This window comes from Physeter macrocephalus, chromosome 8 (genome assembly GCF_002837175.3).
Source record: "Physeter macrocephalus isolate SW-GA chromosome 8, ASM283717v5, whole genome shotgun sequence".
Lineage (NCBI taxonomy): Eukaryota > Metazoa > Chordata > Mammalia > Artiodactyla > Physeteridae > Physeter > Physeter macrocephalus.
In genome coordinates, this window is record NC_041221.1 from 21293991 (window position 1) to 21300619 (window position 6629).

Below are 6629 nucleotides of genomic sequence, written 5' to 3' on the forward strand. Positions count from 1 at the left end.
CTGCATCCCATAGGTTTTGGATGGTCGTGTTTTCATTGTAATTTGTCTCTAGGTATTTTTTGATTTCCTCTTTGATTTCTTCAGTGATCTCTTGGTTATTTCATAACTTATTGTTTAGCCTCCATGTGTTTGTGTTTTTTACGTTTTCTTCCCTTAATTGATTTTTAACGTCATAGTCCTGTGGTCAGAAGAGATGCTTGATATGATTTCAATTTTCTTAAATTTACTGAGGCTTGATTTGTGACCCAACATATGATCTATGCTGGAGAATGTTCTGTGCGCAGTTGAGAAGAAAGTGTAATCTGCTGTTTTTGGATGGAATGTTCTATAAATATCAATTAAATCTATCTGGTCTATTGTGTCTTTTAAAGCTTCTGTTTCCTTATTAATTTTCTGTTTGGATGATCCGTCCATTGGTGTAAGTGTGGTGTTAAAGTTCCCCACTATTACTGTGTTACTGTCGATTTCCTCTTTTAGAGCTGTTAACAGTTGCCTTATGTATTGAGGTGCTCCTATGTTGCGTGCATATATATTTATAATTGTTATCTCTTCTTCTTGCATTTATCCCTTGATCATTATGTAGTCTCCTTCCTAGTCTCTTGTAACCTTCTTTATTTTAAAGTCTATTTTATCTGATATGAGTATTGCTACTCCAGCTTTCTTTTGTTTTCCATTTGCATGGAAGATCTTTTTCCATCCCCTCACTTTCATTGTGTTTGTCTCCCTAGGTCTGAAGTGGGTCTCTTGTAGACAGCATATATATGGGTCTTGTTTTTGTATCCATTCAGTGAGCCTGTGTCTTTTGGTTGGCACATTTAATCCATTCATGTTTAAGGTAATTATTGATACGTATGTTCCTATTATCCTTCGTAATTGATATGGGTTTGTTTTTGTAGATCATTTTCTTCTCTTATGTTCCCACTTTGAGAAGTTCCTTTAGCATTTCTTGTAGAGCTGCTTTGGTGATGGTGAATTCTCTTAGCTTTTGCTTGTCTGTAAAGTTTTTGACTTCTCTATCGAATCTGAATGAGATCCTTGCCGGGTAGAGTAATCTTGGTTGTAGGTTCTTCCCTTTCATCACTTTAAATATATCATGCCACTCCCTTCTGGCTTGTAGAGCTTCTGCTGAGAAATCAGCTGTTATTCTTATGGGCATTCCCTTGTATGTTATTGTCTTTTTTCCTTGCTGCTTTCAATAATTTTTCTTTGTCTTTAATTTTTGTCAATTTGATTACTATGTATCTCAGCGTGTTTCTCCTTGGTTTATCCTGCCTGGACATGGTACCTATTTCCTTTCCCATGTTAGGGAAGTTTTCGACTATAATCTCTTCAAATATTTTCTTGGGTCCTATCTCTCTCTCTTCTCCTTCTGGGACCCCTATAATGCAAATGTTGTTGCATTTAATGCTGTCCCAGACGTCTGTTAGGCTGTCTTCATTCCCTTTCATTCCTTTTTCTTTATTCTGTTCCATGGCAGTGAGTTCCACCATTCTGTCTTCCAGGTTACTTATCCATTCTTCTGCCTTGGGGTTTTATCTTGTTCCTTCATCTGGTACATAGCCCTCTGCCTTTTCATTCTTGTCTATCTTTCTGTGAATGTGGTTTTTCTTCCACAGGCTGCAGGATTGTAGTTCTTGCTTCTGCTGTCTGCCCTTGAATCAAGCTACTTATTTCAGGATTCATACAATGACTAACTAAGGATGTAAGTTTCTCTATGGAAAAAAATCATCCTGAGCTGTTGAACTTGACTTTGATATAAGTATTCTGTTGGTCTGTGTTTTCCATTCTGGTCAACCCTCCATGGTTTTCAGTTCTGCTGTGACATTGTACCCTGTCCTCATTATCTGATATTTGATAGTTTATGCATAATTTAAGAAGTGATCCTGTTAGATTGTCTTCTATAGTTGCGTTATGTTCATCTAAATGGAAATAAGGACAAAAAGGAAAGTGATGAATGAGATTATCATTACAATTTTACAAGTTTCTTGTTAATAATGAATATTTACTGTTAAGATTTCTGTTCTCCTGCTTCATTTTCTCACTTTGCTAAAATTCAGTACCTGTGTGGGTTATAAAGTGACTTCTCCATTTTCATTTGTAATGTAGATTTCAAAATTCTTTAATGTTCTCTCCTTTTATGTAACCATACTCTTTTGTGAATATTTTAGTAAGAGGTTCTTTTCCAAACTTATTTTTACAAAGACATGCTTTAACTTTCTCATGACTTTGGGTGGCAAAAGCCATCGATTGTGTGTAGAATTGCCAGCTTCTATGCATAGACTTAGAGATTTTAGCCTTATTTAAAAGTTTAATTTTAAACGTTAGGTGTTTTTCTCTGCTTTTTATCCATGATTTCTTAACTAACTCCTATAGATGATTCTATTTCTATGGTTGAATTCTGGAGCCTTCAGTGCGTCTATGATATTTTTTTAAATGTGCTGAATGAACTTCTGGCATAATTCTGATCACCAAGGCGAGGAAAGATTGTTTTAACAAATAACCTATACTGGGCTTCCTTTCACATTTGCCAACGTTCTCAAGAATCCAACATCATTTTGAGGTATCCTTGTATCTCCCTTGTCGGTAATATTTTCCATATACACTCTTCCAGCTTTTAAGAAATGTATGTAGTTCAAGCCAATTTAAGGAAAGTTCAAGGGAAGAATTTGAATGCCTGCTAGTGTGCACAAGACACAGTTATCCAAAGTGCCCTGTGGATTTCCAGCTTGTTCATCTCCTAATGGTTGCAGCTTTCCTGTGGAGTTTCTGGGAGCAAATATCAAATGGGGAGGCTCTCCAAAGTATGCAAATCTCTTGAGTGCTCGGCAAGGGGCACTGTGCTGTAAGGAACAGTGTTCAACATGGAGCTGGCTCCCAGGGGCCAGCCCAGAGTCTGACAATATTTATTGAATTGAATTGATTTAAGCTTCTTATTAAAAAAAGAAAAGAACAGGATAAATGCTTTGGGATCCTATTAAATTAACTTCCTTTCCTCAATTCACTGAGCAATCTTTCTTCCTATGTGTCAGTCCATATACTCCAACAATGGTTTGAAAACAAAGGGTCCCTAAGGAGATCTCATCATCTTTAGTACCTTCCCTAGACTGTGCCAAAGAGGAAGTACCTCTATCCACTCTTCCCAAACCTATTTCTTTAGGGTCACAGCCTTTCCATGGTTCAGTTCCTTTAGCTTTTACAAACACAGTCATGGAACCACCACCCCAATTTGTTTATCTATTTACCAGCTGAAGGCCATTTGGGTCATTTCCAGTTCTGGTGATTATGAATTAAGCCACTATAAGCATTCACATGCAGGTTTTGTTGTGAACTTCAGTTTTCACTTTCTTTGGGTAAATGCCTAGATGTGGGATTGTTTGGTCATATGGTAAGCACAACTTTATAAGAAACTGCCAAACTGTTTTCCAAAGTGGTTGTAACTTTCTGTGTTGCCACCAGCCATGTACGAGAGTTCCAGTTCTCCACATCCCTGCTAGCACTTGGTGTTATTAATTAAAATTTTTGTTGTTGTTACAATTTTAATTCTTCTAATGAGTGTGTAGTGGTATCTAATTGTGGTTCTAATGTGCATTTCTCTAATGACTAATTATGTTGAACATCTTTTCATGTGTTTATTTTTCTTGGTAAAGTATCTGTTCAAACATTTTTCCCATTTTTAATGGGGTTGTTTTTGAGACTTCTTTATCAAATATGCAAGTTCTTTATCAAGTATGTTCTTTGAAAGTGTTTTCTTCCAGTCATCAGTTTGCTTTTTACATTTTCTTAAGAGTTTTTCAAGGAAAAGGAGTTTTTACCTTTTTTTAATAATTAATTTTTATTGGAGTATAGTTGATTTACACTATTGTGTTAGGTTCTGCTGTACAGCAAAGTGAATCTGTTATACATATACATATACCTACTCTGTTTTAGATTCTATTCCCATATAGGTCGTTATACAGTATTGAGTAGAGTTCCCTGTTCTGTACAGTAGGTCCTTATTAGTTATCTATTTTATATATAGTAGTGTGTAAATGTCAATCCCAATCTCCCAATTATTCCTTCTGCCTCCCCTTTCCTCCTGGGTAATCAGAAGTTTGTTTTCTACATTTTGATGAAGTCCAGTTTATTGATTATTTTCTTTTATTGTTCATGTTTTTGGTGTTTAAGAAATCTTTGCCTAAATCAAGCTCCTAAATATTTTCTCCTATGTTTCCTAGTAGAAATTTTATAGTTTTAGGTTTAAATTGTGAGTTAGTGTTTATAAATGGTGCAAGGCATGGGTCAGCTTTACTTATTTATTTGCACATGGAAGTCCAATTGTTCCAACACTATTTGTTAAGACTATTCTTTCCCTCATTAATGTACCTTTGCAACTTTGCTGGAAATCATTTGATCATGTATGTGAGAGTCTTCCTCTGGACTCTGTTTTGTTCAACTGATCTGTGTCTATCCTAATCAATACCACATTATCTTGATTACTGTAGCTTTACAATAAATCTTGAAATCAGGCCATGGAGGGTCTTTAAAGTTGATTTTTTCTTTTTCAAAAATTTTTTGACTATCCTACTTCCTTTGCCTTTCCATACAAATTTTACAATCAATTCATCAATTTCAACAAGAATTTCTGCTGGGATTTTGATTGGAATTGATTTACATCTATAGATCATTTTGGGGAGAATTGACAATATTGAACTTTCTAATCAATGAATATGGTGTATCTTTCCATTTATTCAGGTTTTCTGTGATTTGTTTCCTCAGCATTTTGTGGTATTCAGCATAGAAATCTTGCACATCTTCCATTTAAATCTAAGTATTTCATTTTTTTTTTTTTTTTTTTTTTTGCTGCTATGGTATATGGTAGGCTTTTAGGTAAATCAGCTTATTTTTTTCAATTTCTAGTATTACCATTGTTTCTCAAATTCTTTTTCTTCGCCCAAGGTTGACTTTCTGTTTACTTCTCTCTCTCTCACTCTCTTTCTAAACTTAATTAGAATTATGTTGTACATATTTCATTTCACAAACTTTCCCCTTATATCTTTTATTTTAATGCTTAAACTCTTTGAAAGCATGCGACCTTTAACTTATGCAGAACATTTAAATTTTTAATTATTAGTAAAACCGGTGAACATCTTAGTGCATATGACTTTAAAAAAGAGAGAATATCTTTGTTTAAAATTCTGTTCCTTCTTGAGAAACTTTGGATGGCAAATCACTTAAAGGGTAAGTTTATCATTAATATAACCAGTAATAAATCTGCAGCAATATTAATAGTTCAAAAATGTTGAACTATATTAGTAGGTAAGTTGAAATTAGTGAAACATCCTGAAATAAACATTATCTGTATATGTGTACAGTTTTACTACTTCTAAATCCTTCTCTTGACAGGACAACAGGGTCACAGTGTTTCCTGTAGATTTTCCCATTTGATTTTTATACCTTGGGTATTGATGTCGCTGTGCACTATGCTCCTTATATCACTGTACTTCATTCCATCTAACTCTTCTCCGTTTTTGAACATAATGGCATTTCATTTTTTGCCATCACAATCATTGCTCCAGCAAGCATCTTTGTGCGTATTCTTATGCACAAGTGTGACGATTCCTGTTCAGTATGTATTTTTTTCATGCCCCTTCGTTTGAAACTTTCTGCTTCATTTTATTGGAGTTGTCTTGTAAGCAGCATATGGCTATTTTTTTCAGCCAGTCTGAAAATCTGTCTTCCTGTGGGCAATTTCAATCCCATCACATGTTGTAGCAGATGCTGTGGCTGCCTCTCCCCACATCCCCACCTGAGTTCTGCTGAGCTGAGGGATGTCCCTGCAGGCTGCCACCTTCACCTCACATGTCACTGTGATCCCTCCTTTTTGCTTGGGGGCCTTTTCAGGTACTTTGGGAACTACTCTCCCATAGGCTCAGTGTCCAAATTTTGAGAACCAGAGCCACAGGGAGGCAACAGTGGTGGATGGGATGGGTGCATCAGTGTCTCCCTGGCATGGTAAGTGCCAGTTTACAGCAGTTTCAGAGGACAGAGCCCCAGACGTCCAAAGTGCCAGCCAGCACACCAGTGCAGCTTTATTGGTTTTCTTACTTCCCATTCTCACATGTGTTTGTGGGACCATCTCCCAAATAACCACCATGCCCAAGTCTTTGCCACAGGGGCTGCTTTGGGAGGCTCCACACTAAGATCATCTCATTATGAATATTATCCCCTTATTTCTTCTGTTTACCTTGCTTTTTATATTCTTCCTCTGTTTCTGTCTTTTGTTGAATTGATCTTTGGTTCCTGTTTTTCTTCTGGTTTGGGAACTTTAGATTACATTTCTATTCTTTCAATTGTTTCTTTAACTTTTTAATATATATATGTCAACATAAAACTTTCCAGTAAAGTCTAAATTTATTATTTGTTTTGTCCTCCTCAAAAAGAAAAGAACTTTGGTATGCTTTAACATTCTCTCTCCCCACTTCCCTAATTATTTCTCCCTTCATTTCCTTTATTATTGTTGTCAATATTTTATCATTCTGATAATATAAATGCTCAATAGTTAATTACATTAACAATGTATTTCATCAACTTCTCTGATCATCATTGTTTCTTGAATACCATTAATTCACTCTAGGTTTATTTTTCTGCTT